At 37.1% G+C, this 17,304-nt stretch overlaps 1 protein-coding gene and 1 long non-coding RNA gene across 3 annotated transcripts in view; one reads left to right on the top strand and one right to left on the bottom strand.

The window, feature by feature from the left end:
* USPL1 (ubiquitin specific peptidase like 1) overlaps positions 1-147 on the bottom strand; it is a 16,943-nt gene extending 16,796 nt beyond the window's left edge. The window contains exon 1 of one of the 2 annotated variants that reach the window (XM_026074604.1): positions 51-147. The gene's annotated coding sequence lies outside the window, so the exon portion shown is untranslated. The remainder of the gene's footprint in view (positions 1-50) is intronic. The other variant, XM_026074606.1, reaches the window with a different exon arrangement.
* Positions 148-190: 43 nt separating this feature from the next.
* LOC112970343 overlaps positions 191-17,304 on the top strand; it is a 46,171-nt gene continuing 29,057 nt past the window's right edge. The window contains exons 1-4 of the long non-coding RNA XR_003254963.1: positions 191-255; positions 12,039-12,210; positions 14,108-14,203; positions 14,525-14,594. This is a non-coding gene — a long non-coding RNA (uncharacterized LOC112970343). The remainder of the gene's footprint in view (positions 256-12,038; positions 12,211-14,107; positions 14,204-14,524; positions 14,595-17,304) is intronic.

The raw sequence follows: 17,304 nt of genomic DNA, 5'->3' as shown, positions 1-17,304 counted from the left end.
CAGGCGCGACAGCCGCACCACGAGGCCGTTACCCGGCGGCCGTTACTCACTGGCCGTTACCCGGCGGCCGCCTCGCGCGCGCGAGCAGCTAAGAGCCGCTGCCAAGCGGGGCCCGGCTGCTGCGCAGCTTCCGGCGCGTCCCCGCCGCCGCCATGCCAGCCCCGCCCCGCTCCCGGCAGCCAACGGCCGCGGAGCCGCCACCCACGGGCAGGCGAGAGCCCGTGCCGGGGCGCCCCGGGGCTAGGAGCGCCGGAGGTATTTCCTCTCCTCCCTCCCCCTTCTTCCTTCCTTCTCGTTCAGTCGGGCGGAGCGATGGGCGGGGAGAGCCGCGGGCCCTGCCGCCCGCCCCCGTGGGGGCTGGCCCCGAGAGGAGGGCGCGGCGCTGCCTGCGGCCGCTGGGGGTGGGAGGACTCGGCTCGGCTCGGCGCCGCAGCGCGGAGGCCCGGGCGCTCGGAGCGGGGGCCAGGCACCCGCCCCCTCAGCGTGCCCCGTCTCGCCGCCGCAGGGCGAAGGCACGACAGCCGCGCCCGTTAGAGCCCGCGGACTGGAGGCGTTTGCGCTGTCCGCAGCAGGCCCGCGGCCGCTGAGCGCCGCCTGCTCTCCGCCGTGTCCGCCCGGTGCCGCGAGGGATCTCGCTGCCCCCCGCGCCGCGCCGCTCCTAACTGCGCGCTCTGCGCGTTGCGGGCTGCTCGGGCAGGCAGCGAGGGCTTAAGCTGCAGTTCAGTGAGCACCTGCTTGCCTTAACGCCCAGGGTGCGGTTTAGTTTCAGTACCTCGCGTCTTGTGCTTCTCTCCTAGCACCAAGGTGCAGGTTCGCTTCTGCTGAAGCGTTGTAGTGTTTCAGCTCTCTTTTTAAAAATTCTGTCCGATTAGGTAGTTTAGAATATTTTTTGCAGTCATTTTTGGAGGTTTCAGTCTCTAGAAATTGAAGTGATTTAGGGCTGTTTCAAGGAGCATTTCTGCACTAGCAGTTTCAAGCTGAAATAGCTTAGTTCTTAAATCCATCCTGGCCCCTCTTCCTCAAGCGCGAGTTGCAAGGAGCTCAGTGGCAACAGCATTTAGGTCAACGCTCTGCCTCAGCTACATTGAGAAGTTTGTTAGTGTGGCCCTAGCCAGTCTGGTCCCCGGGGCTGAAGATGGAATGACTCAGGAAATTGTTCTAGGAATAGCATGAGAAATGCCTTGTATTTTATTGTCTGTCTCTGGTTTGCTGTCACCTTATTCTTGATTTGATTTTAAAAAGCGTTTAGCTTTGTATGTTTTGCATTGTGAAATTGCTAGTATAATGGTTCTATTGAGATCCATAATCTTTTTTTTCTTTTTCTTTTCTTTTTTTTCTGTAATTATTCTTCATTTCATTCCTTTGGCAATGTTTTGAAGTTTGAATTAATGTTTTGGGATATTTTTCTCTGTTGGAGGAAGAAGTTGTTTGCCTGACTAGTGAAAGATTGCAATGAAATTCAATAATAATTTTGTGAAGAATAACTTTTATTTGGTCTTGGGGTTTGATCCATTAGTGCTTTTATTGTGGAGAAGGTACTTTTTCTGTGTGCTCCCATCAGAAATGTAAAACACTCTGGGGTGTGTTGAATAGGAGAGGGAAATGAGTGGCTTGATAGCTGTTGAGGTTGGCCTTTTTATATCCATAGTGCATTAGATAGAGCATGTGTATTTCAGCTCTTTTTCGGTTGGTGTAGGTGACTATTAAAACTGGTAGAATAATGCATTACATTGAACAATGTTGTTAAGTAGTTTCAATGGATAGTGGTACTTTTATATAATGGTTTTCCTCGTTGCATTTTAGATTCCTTCACATATTCCTCCTTTAGTCCTAGTAATACTTCCTTATGGTTAAATAACAGGGCTTGGATGTGTGAAAATTGATATATGCTCTGTGTCTTAATTTCAGTAATAAATTTTTAACTTATTTTGGTTATAATTTAAATTTTTGCTTTTCCCAGGGGTAACTAGAGTCCATTATTTTGTTTTAAACTTCTGTCAAACATAAGCTTTTGTTTTTAAGTGTACGCTGCCTAACAGATGATGTGGTAAAAGTTGTTTGCTTGTGTATGATCTTGCATGACTAAAGTAGACTCTTTCCTTGTTTGTCAGTGCGAGCTGGCTTTGGAAAAAGCTCCAATATAGATTTCAGTTCTCTGATCAGTTAGAATTCATGGCCTGAAGCTGTTAAGATTTTAAAGCTGGCCAGTGCCTCCATTCTCTATTTTGTCATTTTCCCCCAACTTTGGGGGTAAATTAATTTACTTGTCAGGTATTTTTTGTATACTGTGAAGTGCCACAGAATAATTTGCTGGTGTTCCTTGTTTGTTCCTCCCTGACATTCAGATTGGATAAAGGAAAGCTTGGGCTGAAGAAGGATTGCAGACCTGAGCCTTTCCATGTAAAGGGGGGACTTCTCATGTGCATGAACATTCATAGAGATCTGAGGAAAAGAGTTTACATTTTAACAAAGAAAAGAAACTAAGGATTTTAACCCACAAAGYAGTAGAACCTCATTTAGCCTAAACAAAATAGTCATGAAGTAAGAAGCATAGTTATGCTTCTACATGATGCAAACTTCAGAGTCACCAGGATACCAGGATTTGGTTTGGGCATTCCAGATGTGGACTGGTAATGATTTTGGGATCTAGTTAGAGTTGCTATTTGCTTAAATGTTATTCTCTCTGACATGTTGTGTCAATTTGATTAATTTGTTTTAGTGTAAATTGGCTAACCATGTATGTGTGCATGGCTTATTACTGGTCTTATTAATTTAACTTGCTTTTTTTTTTAAACTAATTTTAGTTAACACAGGAAGAGCAGAAAGGTTTTCTGATATGATTTTGAAACTGCTTTGATTCAGGCAAGTGTACTACGTATCTGATTTAACTTTCTGAATCGGAGTCTCCTGTTGTTGCATTCTGTTTTCAAATATTTGTACACTTCATAATTACACCTGCAGTAAATATTTTTAAAAAATTTAAATATTAACTTGTTTCCATGAATTATTACATTTCCAGAACATGCATCTGGAATGCATACTTTCCATGACTGAAGCCTTTTGGCATGTGAATTGAACATGTAGTGTAACGGGGCGGGGGGGACTTTTTTGTTGTTTTTGGGGGGGGGAGGGGTAGGATTTTCAGACATGAGGGGGGAAAATTACCATATAGAGACTTTTTTTCATAATACAAGGAGAACTCTAAAATGAGTGAGGTTTAAGACTCAATATATATGTCATTTTCAAAGAGTAGCATATCTGTATCAGGAATCATTATCTGGAAAATAATTATGAACATTGGGGAAATAATATTCTAGGCATGTAGTTAAAAGATTGTACTCAGGCTGAGAACATATGCTATTCATGTGCATCTTCTAGAAATATTTTTGCATGCAAATCACATACCCTTTGGCAGCTGACTCCTAACCAGATTGTCACTGCATGGTGGTCCCTGAGAAGTTGAACAGGGAGTGGGAGGTACCATCTGAAAACTTTGGCTCTGAAGGTTTCGTTTCTCAGGGTTTGTTTGCTTTTTTTTTTTTTTTTTTTTTTTTTTTTTTTAAGCTAACAAAGGAAAATTAAATCTAAAATTGCAAAGTGCCTTTTTGGAAATGTAACAGGAATACAGTAACTAAGTAAATGGACTTTTTTTTTTTTAACACTTCTTAAATACATAAGTACTTTATTGATGTTATTTTTTATATCTATATAATGTTATATATATACTGCAAAAAGGTTTACAGTTACAATAATTGTAACTGTGATGCTTTTTGTCCTATATAAAGTCAAAATTACTGTGACTGTAAACCTTCTTGTATTTTCATAACTAGCTTTAAGTCCACAGACTGGAATATTACGTTACTGCTAACATTACTGAGTTTAATATGTACATGCAATATCCCTTGGCTGTTGCATTGTAATATTTTAACCAAAGAAAGGGATATCGTTTTTTGAGACAGATATTATAAAATGATTAGACAAAACATGAGGCCAGGTTCTTTTTTGTCAACTGCTGGCCTGTTTAAATTTTTTTCTCTGGAGAAGTAGCCTCCTATAAAATATTTTTATAATTTCTTTGCCATTTATATTACTGAACATCTTGACTTTTTTTGTTTCCTGTATTTTTGAAGATACTTGTTACATTGTTTCAATACTATGGTGTCCGTAACCTTGCCCAAAGCAAGAGAAGTCTCTTCGCTGCTCTGAGTTAGAGGTTGATTCTTTTCGTTCCCAAGTTCTTAGGGATGGCTTTTGTCATCCTGAACAGGAGTATCTTCTCCGCTCTGTAGCGCAAAGGTGCTATCTTGAAGAGGGATTGTCCTATACTGAAAACTTTAGGCCTGATTCAATGTTCTGTGAAATTACTGCAAAGATTTCCATCTGGGAATTGCAGCAGCTCTTCAAAACATTTTTTTTTCTTGGTTTTCATTCTGTTCTCAGAGTTATTTTACCTCCCTGTCCTACAGCATCTGGCTTCTTGACTCCATTCCAGTAGGGAACAATACTCATAACCTACTAGCTTTGGGGTTTTCAGAAGTGAATTGCCTTTAGCAGAATTTCTAGTGGGAAAGTATTGTGGTGAAATCTTCCTTCACAAACCGGTGTAAAGATGAGTGATGTTTGGTTTGATCTGATCATGACTGCTATGGTGTCTACTTGTGTCCCTAGGAGTCTTCCAGTACAGKCTGGATATGTTCTAGGGGCATTGTGGTATTGCATTGCTACACTCAGTGCACATCAGCATAAATAGAAGGATATTTTGTTTAAATTGATGGAAGAAGTTGACTTGGCCATTGCATGAGATAATGTAACAACAGTTAAAACAAGATTCGGGTCTCTGCTCTGAAAGAGCAATGATCTTACCTGGCTTAATTTTGATGGCAAGGACTGAAAATAAACATATTAATAAATGTTGAACCATTGTGACTCTTGGAAAAAGTTTCTAAAAATCTTGCCTGCAGTACTTGGTTCATATGTTACCAGAACCAAGATTATTAAATAACATAGTTGCTGACTGAGAAATTAACTCGTTCTAGTTATAATCTATAACTTGCCTTGAATCATTTTTCATGTATTCCAGTTTCTGGTACTTTCAATGGATGGAGACTTTTCAAATAGGCTTATTCTGTGTTGCTAAGATGGCAATTCATACTGAGAAAGAAAGAGGAACAATGACATATTTTGGGAAAAGCTTACAATAGTGACAGATAATTCATTCTTATTTACCTGGTGAAACCTATGCTGACATATTGTTACCTAACCTTTAGAGACTTTTCTTTCCAGTACTTTTAGACACTCTAGCTGAGATTTATGGGGATATTAGCAAACATTATCTTGTGGTCCTTATCTGATTTAGTCTTGGATTTTTGCACTCTACAAACAAATTTAAGAAAGCACTTATCCTGTGTAAGGATGCTCTTATCATTGTACTTATTGATGTTATGTGTGAGCAGAGGCTTCAGTTATTGGAATCTCATTCTAGTAAGTGCTGTATAAATACAAAGAAAGACTTATGCTTATTTTGAAGAGTTTGAAAATACCTATCCTTTCTCTAATTGCTCACATGTTGCATGTTTCCTTGTTTTTTGCCAAACTGTCCAGGTGTAGACGGTTTGTTAAACTTGGTGCAATGACTTGTGTGTGAAGTCAAACATGCCTCTAAGCCTTTGCAAAATCTTTCCTGTGTTTGAAATATTCTTCAGGGTTTTTTGTTTGTTTTTAAGTCTAAAAATGTAGCATCAGACCTAGAGTAAATGTGTATATGTGAGACAGCTAATAAATCTAAGAGTATGGATTCATACGATGTAGGTAGCATTAACCAAACAAAAATAGTCTTTATGAGGTGTAGGACATAAATATTTTTATATGTTGATTTTTATTTTGTGGTGATGCTGAAAGGCCACATCATGACTGAGTTTCATTATGCTGGTTGCTGTAAGAACACGTGGGGTTCTTCACCCTTATAAAGCAAACATCTTGGATCTAAAGGCTACTATCCTTCTCAAAAACAAAAAAAAAAACCCTTTGTGTAAACAATTTTTCTATAATTCTTAGGCTCTGTGTTGTCAGAGAGAGAAAAACAAACCATTTCTTTCAAGACCTTTTTTTTTTTTTTTTTTCTTCCTCCTGGAGTCCAAAATAGCAATAGTTCAAATTCTAGCCAAAACAAAGTGTCACTACCTTCTCGTTTGCTAGTGAAAACTTATCACCCTCCTCATTCTCCTGTTTGCAACCTACAGGCCAGTTAACTTCCTCTAATTGTATGTCCTCTTCCCTGTCAATCTGTTGACCTTTCTCTATACTTTAAAATGAGAAATAATTCGTTTCAAAGCAGGGATAATGTTCAGTAATTGTTCTACATAAAGTATAATTTCTACCTTTTGCTTTAGAACAGAAGAGAATAGCTGTAGTTGTCCTTTTCAGTCTGATAGTGCTTTTTTCTTATATCAGAAATGGTATTAACTAGACATACTGGTAATTTTTGTATAAACTGCAGTGTGTTAATACACAAGTTTCATGTCCTCTGTAAACAACACAGTATATTTGCCACTCAAAACCATCTTTTTTTGTTTTTTAGTCAGAGTTGTCAGGGAAGTATTTTGGCACCTTGGCCAAAACTCAATACCAACCATCTGCTAAACTGCCTTTTTATGGCAGCAGCACCTAGCAAGGTCTGGGCGTATCTGCCTTTATACAATATCACGAGAGTGTCTCCTGGGACACTTGGAGGTGGTGCCAGGACAGTGACTTGTTACTTGGTGTTCAGGTATTGAGCTTCCTGCTCAACTAGAATGCCAACTACTATACAAGGTTGCAACAAACATGCAAATAGTGTTTTTGTTGTTGCAAAGAAGTACTCCTTAGTAAACTTTTACTTTCTAAAATACTAGAACAGTACAGCTTGATATTAAAAGGTCACTSAAAAGTTTAGTAGAATAATTATTCAGCTTCATTAACCAGCAAAATATTAAATGTTTTTTGACTTAACTGTAAAACAAAAGTTTGAGATTAAGCTTGAAATTTTGTTGTTGAAGATGCTCTGTCAGTTTGTGCATCCATCTGATCTGTTGCTCTCAGCTGTAGGATTGCTTGCTCAGTTCCTGCCTCTTGCTGTTCAGCAACCAGGCTGCCTCACGTGCATATTCAGTGCAGTGCTGTCACTCCTCTGCGTTAGGACTACAAGCCAGATTTAGTGGTCAGTCTGATTTGTAGTCTGCTGTATAAAGATGTGTGTAACGTCATTACTTGATGTTATTTACACTCAAAAGTCCAGCAGTAGCTTCCTACCTTCATCTTTTAACCGTGGCCCTTTTATGATTGTGTGGCTGATGGCTCATGCAACCTAACTTCTGCATCTTATACACTGGCAGAAAAGTTTGTTTAGAAGTTTAATTTTTTTTTTTTTTCATGGATAACTAAGAATAAAATTTCTTATAGTACCCTGAACTTTAAGAACTGGTGTATAAGGTCAAATATAGACAGACCCTCTATGCAGCCTAGCATCCTGTTCACAGAAGTGGCTTCTATTGAATGCTTTGGGAGGGCATATAAATAATGTCCTGAACTGTAAAATAACTTAAATATACACTAAAAACCTTTTAAACTGCTGATGTTTTAAAATGCCTTTTAAGAGCAAGATTATCAAACCTGCTAAAGTGTAAAACCAATCTCTTTTTTTGTATCTTGTTGCTGTTTGTTTCTTGTTGCTGTTGTAACCTTTTAAAGAGCATTTCTGATATACAGTGTCCACCCTCAATAAAAATAACCATAAAGTCCTAAGGAATGAACCAAATAAAAGTCTTTACTCTTTCAGTTGTGTTAAATAAATTTAATTTTAATAAGTTGTATTTAATATCTGAAGTTATTTATAATAGCAGGTAATAAATTTTTAAATCATTGTTTACAAGATGAGTTTTTGTTTCTATTTAATTAGTGTGGTAGAGTTAATGTATCACCATACAGCATAGATAAATTGTTATTGTATTTCATGCTTCAGAACAGAGGGATGTTACTGAATTAATATAAGGTAGGTTTCCTTTGTAATTCAGCTTGTGTTGTTGGGTAATCATGTTTTTTTTAATACTTCAACTTTTTTCTTTTTACATCTAGATTATTTTTTTTTTTTTTTAATGAGTTATGCTGTACCATGTTAAATTATTTCTTTGTGCAGGAAAGAAAATGTATAAAATTTGAATACAAATCCAGAATGGAAATCCTTATCAGAGCAAAATTAGAGGAACAAAATAAAACCACAGTACAAAACTAGAGGTTCCCATACTTATTTTGTTGAAGTTCATTCACTGGCATGGATGATTAATGCCATTGGCACCAACAGTCCCTAATTTCTCCGGTTGTATAAGCACCTCTCAAATCAGGACTTCTGTCTTATGTCCATCAACCTATGAAACACAGCTGAAACCAGGACCCAGCTCTGTGCTCCCTGCCTCACTTAATGATCTACCATCCTCTACTCTGCTCCATCCTATTCTCATGTACCGAAATCTACTCATGTACAGCAGGCCCACTTCCAAAATTGCTCTCAAACAGTACCTGCTTGAAAGATGTTTAACATGATGGAAGTGTAATAGTTGGGAGCATAAAGTACCATGCTTACGAATATGTTTGTCAAATAACTGGTCCCACAAACCTTTCTGCAGATAAGTAATCCCATCAGTCAGTTGAGTGGCTCTGATTAAGGATTACATGTGATTAGTGGTCTGCAAGGTTAGGAGTATGACCTGTATCATTAATGAGTATTCAGATATTGATCCTACTTTGAGCAGCAGTTTGAACTAGATGACCTTCAAGATCCCTTCCGTGCAGAATGATTCTGTGATTAACCTCCTTCTATTGTGCAAACAGATACTCCATTTATTTATTTATTTATATAAATGAAATAAGCTAAGCCCTAGCAAATTGTTGCACATATTTTTCCTATTGCATCATGTTGTACAGTGTGGAGATGCAAATTTGATCTAAGTTTAGGATTTAAAATAGTGAGAGAAATACACTATTACTTTTTTTATATTAAATTCAGTTCCTTCACATCTGATGGTATATAGTTTACTCAGTTTCAGTGCTGGAACTTGTGCAGAGCAGAGTGCCTGAAAATTTGATACTTTATGTGCAGTTAAGTGAGATGTATGAGCTGTCTCTAAGTGTACTCAGACAGTTTCAGGTACTGCTAGCGCTGAGGTTATAGTAGCAAAAATGACAGTGCACGTTAGCAGTCTGAGTAAGAAAGGCTTGTAGAGACCACACTGAATCATTTCTTTCTTGATGAACATTGTAAGTGAAATGATGCATCCTAGAAGATGTCATTGATAAACTAATAACAATAATGGCCTGGGTTTAAAAGAAAACCAAACATAAATTCTTGAATGGTTTGCAAGGCACTATACTTCTTTGTAAGGCCCTAAAAGCTTTCCTAAACAAGGACTTGGAATGTGAGACGGAATTCTTATATTTAAAAAAGAAAAAACTGTAAGAACTTACTATGTAGATTCTGAATATATGTAGATGTTGCCGCAACTGCCTGAGTTTAATAAATAATGTTAAGTGTATTTTAGGATGAACAGTCCTTGCCATTATTTTAGAAATAGCATTTGACTGAACAGTAGTATGGTCCTTCTCATCCAAATGTATGTAGATTGTCTTCCTGTGTTAGGCTAAAACTTATACCTACTGATGCCTGCTTAACTGCTCTCATTTAGTACTTTTAATTATTTACTGTTTGGTAAGTTGGTGTTGTGGGAGGAAACCTCACAATTATTGATTGTAAAAGGCCAATTGCTTTTACGCTCATATGACCAAAAAATGTTTTTATTTAACATTTTAACCCTTCCAAATATGTGGATTAGCTGAAGTAACATAAGGTGACTGTTGTCATGTCTTAAATTTAGCAGTGTATTTTGGAGAAATTGTTGGCTGCTTGTATGCTTTTATTAAAAAAGAAAAGGGAGGGTTATCAGAGTAGAAGAAATAAACAATGTGTTAAGGATTTGTTAAGCCTCCTGGACTGTTAGGGAGTATGGAAAGGAATTAAAAGTAGTAAAAGGCTCTAGGAAGGAGCTGAACGATTTCTTTGTGTTACTCTTCACCACAAAAGATGTTGTGGACGTTTCTATTCTTGTCAGATAATGTTGATGGGGCATTATCTGGTTATCTGATGAGAGAATGAAGTATCAAAAGATCAAGTGCTAGAATAAAGTGATAAAGACCCCTAAGCCTAAATCATGAGGGCTAGATGAGATTCATTCTTTCAGTGGTTCTAAAGAATGAAGTGGCTGATCTGCTAACAAGAATGGGCCTCATAAGATGAGATGCTATGTCAGAAGACTGGAAGCTAGCAAGTGTTGTGTATACCATACTTTTAAACTRAGCACAAGGAGCAGCCCTGGAATTTGCAGACGCGCAATCCATATGTTAATGCCAAGTATGTATATTGGAGTACTAAATGAATAGTCATGTAGTTCTGTGAGCATAAGGACTATCAGACCCTAGTTTCTTATGTAATTGCATCTTACAGGTAATTACAAGCATCAAATGCAGCTGGGATATTTATAAGATACACACTTGTGCATGTTTCTCTAATAACATGTGGGCTTATGCTGCAGCCTTTACTTCGGTTGGGGGCAGTTCATGGATCTTTCTTGTCTATTCATCCACCCAGCACTTGAAATTTTGAAATGTTTGAATCCTTATTCAAACTGTGAATGACTTTTGAATCTTCCGCTTTGACAAATTTGGTTGAAATCAGTTAGTGGATTCAAGTTTTAAAGGGTCAGACAAAATCTAGCTAGACATATAAAACAATGTTAATCTCTACTGTCTTTAACTGTCTAAACAGTGATTGTCATGTCTAAATTGCTTCTGTTGTTAATGGAAAAGAATGACACACCCACATATGTATTCATATGTCCACTGTGCAGGCCATTCCAGCTTATTAAATTTACAATGTATGAGCTTTTTTAAAACTGTGTGAACCAAGTCATTTTGGTGTGGTCCTACAAGCACTGATTTTGGTGCAATTGAGAGGACGGTGAATTGTGATGTAGGGATGGAAATGAAGGGAAAAACAGTGCAGGAACACCTTATTTGGCTTTCAGCAGCAAAGCTGATCTACCTTGTGACTTAGCCTTAGGTGACAAATAGTAGTTTCAGAAGTGCTGGCATTAGTAGCAGTTAGCTACATGCTCTTGTTCTCCCTGTTTCCCTTCTGTTGTATTAATACAGCCATTTGTGTTGTGATGCAGTGACTTGGATCAGGGAATTAATCCTGACTTAAAAACTGAGTCTGTAAAAAGCAGCAATTTTTATTGCAAATTAGTTCCTCAAATTGGTTTACTGAGCAGCTCCATAAGTAGATATATCTACACAAAGAAGGATGCGGCACAAGGACAAGAAGCAGGAGAAGGATCGTATCTGTTTGAATCGGATCTGTTACCAAAATAGACATTCATCAAATTATGGTTCTAGACATCTATCTTAGAAGTGATTAGTCTTGTCCTAAAATAAGCATCCAAGGTAAAATACACAATATGCATTCCATAACATTAGAGAAAGTTGTGAGGAACTAAGGGTAATCATCTAAAGCTGGAGATATTGGCATAATGATGATACATGTCATTCAGTATTTGCAGTTACAAAATAACTCACAGTGGAAGGTGTAACTTGAAATACTTGAAGATGTTCCTAAATTACGTGTTGTGTGAAAACACGTGTCATTATAGGTGCCTTAGTGAAAACCTCAGAGGGCACACTATAAAAGAAACAACTCTAAGATTTATCCTAATGGTGCTCCAAAGTAACATAAATGAATGTTCTGTAGCTGGGGATTTCTGCTCAAATGATATTAACTGTCCATCTAGTTGAATTACAGCAGTAATTTATACATACTTTATCAATCAGTGCTTACACATTTCCTCTGTGTGTTCTGAAATGTTATTTATAAATAATAGAACTTTTAGAAAACTAAGTAAAGTTTTTGCAGTAAGTTTGCATAACTAAAATAAAGCTGCTGCATCTCTTTCTTTCAGTTCATTTTCTTTGGATTATCTGTACTTTTTCAGTAATGGCAATACATTCATTCTGCCATTTGGAGGAGCCTGTGCCACAGAATAATGATCTGAAGAAGGCTAACTTGCTTGCAAAGAGCCTTCATTTGGGAAACAGTAGTGATGCAGCAAAGAGGTGCTTTGTCAAGTTCAGGTAAGTGCTTTGTCTCTATTATTTTTTAATTATACTTATTTGTTGTTTGGTAYGTGGGTGTTTTGTTTAAATTAGCATACATGCAGTGTCATGTCAGAGCCTGTCAGCCTTTGTGTTGGTCACTTGACACGTGAAGTATCCTGAAACGAAAGGGCACATGTAGTAGCATGCATACACGAGATGCGTGGAAGGAAACTGTTGTCTAGAAAGTGATTTTGGCATAACTTCTAATATCTGGACTAGCTGGTGAGGGTGGAGGTTATTATCTCTTCATAATGACACAATTCTACTATTGCTAAGAATTCTTTTTTGGAGTTTTCTTATCTGTTTCTTTATTTTCTATGTTCAATATTTTGCTATGCCAGAATAGTTATTATGGATGTTAGAGTTAATTATTAGGTCTCAAATCATTGAGAGAAAATAAAAAGGAAGTAGCAGTCATGTTTTCACAACTTGGAACATCTTCACATTTTCTATTTTAAAAAATAAGCTTTTGAATTTTCTGTCAGTCAGATAGAAAATTTTTTTGCTAAAATGTATCCTTAAATTTTGGCATGCTAACATTGGATCTGGATTTTTTTTTCTGGATGAATTGTCACTATACATGATGTATTTATTTTACTAGACATCCAATTAAAACATATTTTTACAACATAATATTGACTTTTTCACAGCAGAAGTTGGTTTATAGTACAGATAGTAGTAGTATTCTGTATGACCACTGTATGTAATGTACATACAATAAGTGTTAGCAGCAGAATAGTAAAATACTTATGAAGATTTAAAAAGGTACTTGAATTTCTTTTTCTGTGCTTTCATTGCACACTGTGGGAGTTTTCTAACTYGCTATGGCTTTGGTGTTCCAACCAGCAGCCAAAAAGGGGATAATCTGCAAAGAAAAGCAAGTTGCTTCTTATCAGAATGGCACAGTATAGTTTGTTAGTGTTGCACCTAAATCTAAAACCTTTTTATGACAYGAGTCTGCTTTGTTGCTAAATTACTGTATCACTTGCATACATTAAAATGTATCTTTATGGATACGTATATTACCTGAAAAGCCTTGACAATAGCATTTGTCTTGCTAACAAGCCCACAGAATGTTAAGTACCAGATTTTTAAAATTGGATACTATCGTATCTTTTGGCTCCAGTAATAGAGGTTCCTCTACTGCATGTTTTTGTGCACATGCTTAGCTTTCTATCAGTGTCATCCTGGTGTAACAGTGATGCCTGAGAGGCTCAGTGACAGAGAAAGAACAGTACTTTTTTGGTGCAAACACTTACTTTAGTCTTTTTATACTTAGAGAAAATGTGAAGATGTCTTAAATGCTTTGTAAATGTAATGGATGACTAAAAATTAGAAACTAGTCAAGAAAAGCTTGTGGACTGTTAATAAGTTGCTCCAAATACCATCAAGACTCAGTGAAAATGAGACTTGCTTCAGCGAAATTGTAAAAATTGAAATCATCACAAAAGAGAATTCATTCTGGAGATGTGTCTTAAAATTTCTGTTTGTGTTTTGCACTAGGCATGTAATGAATAAGGTCCACCAGAGATCATTATGAAAATGCTATTTATAAATGCAACAAAACTATAAAATCTGAGCAAATAATGCATCTGACCTTATTTTTAAAAAGTATTTAAAGAACAGTATTTTTAAGTTTATTAGATTTTCCTTTTGGTGAGAATGGATTCTTGGTATACATGAAGGCAAGTTGTTACTGAATACAATAGAAGCCAAAGCAAGACAAGAATAAAACATTAACCAAGTTCATTATGGTTCAGCAATATTGCTTATGATGTCAAAAATATAAGTATTAAGAAAAGTGAGTGTGTGTGTGTGTGTGTATACATATATATATATATATATATATTTTTTTTTTTTCTGAATCATTCAGCAGAACTATTATTGCACCTAGCACAAACTCCAGTACATGGACAAAGCTGGTTTTCCTCAAAGAATAAACAAAATTGCATATCCGAAGAATAAGAAGGTAAGATCTTTGACATTATGTTATTTCAGGGAGCAGTTAAAAGTAATTTCAATGGTCTGTAAAGCACAAGCATGTACAAAAATACTTGACTGTTATCATGCATTAAGAAGTCTCAAATGGCTTCTGTCAGTTCCTGTTCGATTATTTTTCTCTTTATCTCATGAGCGAATTTTGAAAGTGTTCAGCTCTGCTTTCTAAATGTGTTTTTCCTGAGATCAATGAGTTGACCTGAGTGGGAATAAAGGCTGGTTTATCTTTAGTGAGATAAAGTTAAGTCATCGCTAAGTGATTTTTTTTGAAATCCCATCCGTGAAATACTAGGTCTTTGACATTCAGTGGGATGAGAATCTCAGAACAGACTGATACTGGGGACTCCCAAGCTACAGTTCAGGTAAATAACTTCTTTGGAGGAGGAACTTAAAGGTTTCTTCTTTTTTTAATTATGATAATTAAGTAGCAAAGAGTGCAACTTAAACTATAAATATTTTCCTCTTAACATTTACATTTAAAATAGATATTCCTACGTTTGTGAGAGGATTTGCTGGTTACAGTTTGAGCATTACATAGTTACCTAACACTTCAGCAATACTGTTTCTAAAGAGGATGACTTTACCAGCACAGAAGAGGACTGTCTAGTTCTATTCCCAGCAACTTTTTATCTTGTTTTCCAATGTGTAGCTATGAGTGAGATTCTAGTTCAGCTACTGTAATCTACATTTCTCAAAGACAGAGATGTATTTTGGCAATGCTTGCATAATTCAGAAGTAACAGCTTCTGTATTGGAATATGCGTTAGGGGCTCTGTTCACATTCCATGATTAATTTAGTTGGTTTCTTGCTCCAGCTAGTCCCCCCTTTCTCCAGGGAAAGGGCAGCTCCATTCTTTGTACAACACCCCATTGTAGCTTGTAACCTAGAGCCTTAAAGTCACCTTGAATTGATGCTGCTTTACTTTTATTTGTGTTCTTGTAAAGTACAGTGGTGCAGCAGGTACTGCAACCTCAGTAGCAGAGGCAGAAAACTCAGAGAAGGACAAGGACAGGGTGGGCAATGAGGATGTGAACTGTTATGGCCATCACCAGTCATATGCATCTGCCCTAGCTTATCACCCAAGGTCCTCTCCCACTCTCTGTTTTGGTGAAAAAAAGTGGAAAATGGTCTGAAATTGGTAGAAAAAGAGGAAGAAATATTCCTTTTTTTTTTTTTTTTTTTTAATCAGTTTATTTTCTTCTGCATCAAAGTGTTTCTAAGAGAAAATGTTAAAGCTTTGGGGATTTTTTTTTTTTTCTTAAAGACTTGCCCAATTTCAATTACAGGCTTACTTCCTTGCTGCCTTCAAAAAGGCAAGGAAGATGCTGTAAAAGATCAATAATTTGAAATGAAGATCAAGAATAAAAAAAGGATACTTTAAGAAAAGAGAGGTTACAACACAACATGAAATACATGTGATGCCTTTTAAAAATGTTTAAGTTCTACCATYAATGAGAATTTTAGGATTTTCTATAGGGATATAGACTGTGAGAGACACTGATGTATCGAATAGTAGATCATCTGGTTTAAGAAGGCAAACAACTTTTCCAGCCAAGCAACGGTGTAAACAAAGCTTATTAAAGAACTACCATGAACATGCTCATATTTTAATTTAGTTAATTAAACTGAAGAAATATCACCCACTTGTTGTAAGTTAAAAGATATTACATGTCTTCAGTGATGATGTAAAATATAGATTTTTTTTTTTTTTCTCTACAGACAATTTGTTAATTCCCGTAATTCTTGTCACAGGTATATTAAACAGTTAAGGCCAAATTTGTGTACTTCTTGAAATAGTAAAATTATATAAAATCTGAGTAACAATTACTAAGAATTATTGATAATTAATAAAATATCACTTAGTGGACAGCATATTCAATCTTAGAGAGAAGTGACATCTTTTAAGAGACAATCCATATCATCGTAGATAGGTATGTGCCATTAGTACTCTGAATCAGAGGCGTGATATCTGAGCAATATGTAAGTTGTGCACATAGCTCTTTTTATGCTTAACACATTAATATATTAGAGAGAATTATTATGGAACATCTTTGTTCCCTTCCTCTTTGGACGACATTTAGCTTCCTCTCCCCTGTCTCGGAGACATATCTTACCTTCTTGGGGCTTATGCTCTGAGAAAGTCTGAGCAGAGGGCTCATTGCCTGTGAGATCCAATGTTAGGCCCTAAAGTAAGTAACACAATATGCAGATTTTTGTTCCCACTATCATGACACTCTTCTGAGAACAAGCCAAAAAATGTATTGTCCTAATGATCAAAATCCAGCTTAAATATACTGCTCTTGGATCCCACTCTTAGTGCTGTCATATTGGGCTAATTGGTTAATTTTTTGAAGAATGAGATTGTTCTGCCTTATCTACAGTCTAGCTATGGCAGTTTCAGGGTCTTCCAAGAGAGGATATCTCATTCCTGACATGCTCCTCAAGAAGAGGTGATGAAACCTACCTAGTGCCTTGAAGATGAACTTCATTATTCTACCTTAATTATCTATGTTAGGCAGTATTGGTCCCTGGTTGCTTGGTTTAACAACACCCAATGATCAGAATAGTTAATTTGAAGTACCACATCTATTCCAAAGACAGAGCAAGTTTATCTTTATCCATCCAACTCTCTTTCATAGTAGAGGTTATAGCACAGCAGAAGGAAAGAACTACAGAGTAGTATTCTCTGGATCAGGAAGAGGATACATTTTCTTAGGTTACAGTCCAAGTTATGGAATACCATCTTATGAGACAGAAATTCTGTACTTGCTATCAAATAAGGACTCCAGTGAGCACATCAGAGAGGGAGAGTCAGTGGCTTGAACTCCCTTTGATGCAGCACTAAATACAGCAGTTATTCAGAAATTTGGTTCGGGACTCTAGCTGCCTCAAAAGGGACAACTGGTTCAGTTGAAGACCCTCTTATCTTAAGGAGCAAAATATTTCAGCTTGTAGGTGGACAAACTCCTCTGTGCTTTGGTTTAGTTAAAGATCATGGTTTAGAGACCTATCTTTTCACCAAGTTCTACCAGTTGTTTTCACTACTGCTCCCAGAACTGAGTTACTGCCTAG

This window comes from Apteryx rowi, unplaced genomic scaffold (genome assembly GCF_003343035.1).
Source record: "Apteryx rowi isolate R43461 unplaced genomic scaffold, aptRow1 scaffold_391, whole genome shotgun sequence".
Classification (NCBI taxonomy): domain Eukaryota; kingdom Metazoa; phylum Chordata; class Aves; order Apterygiformes; family Apterygidae; genus Apteryx; species Apteryx rowi.
Note: the sequence above shows the minus strand (reverse complement) of the source record. Positions and strands in the feature narration are given on the sequence as shown.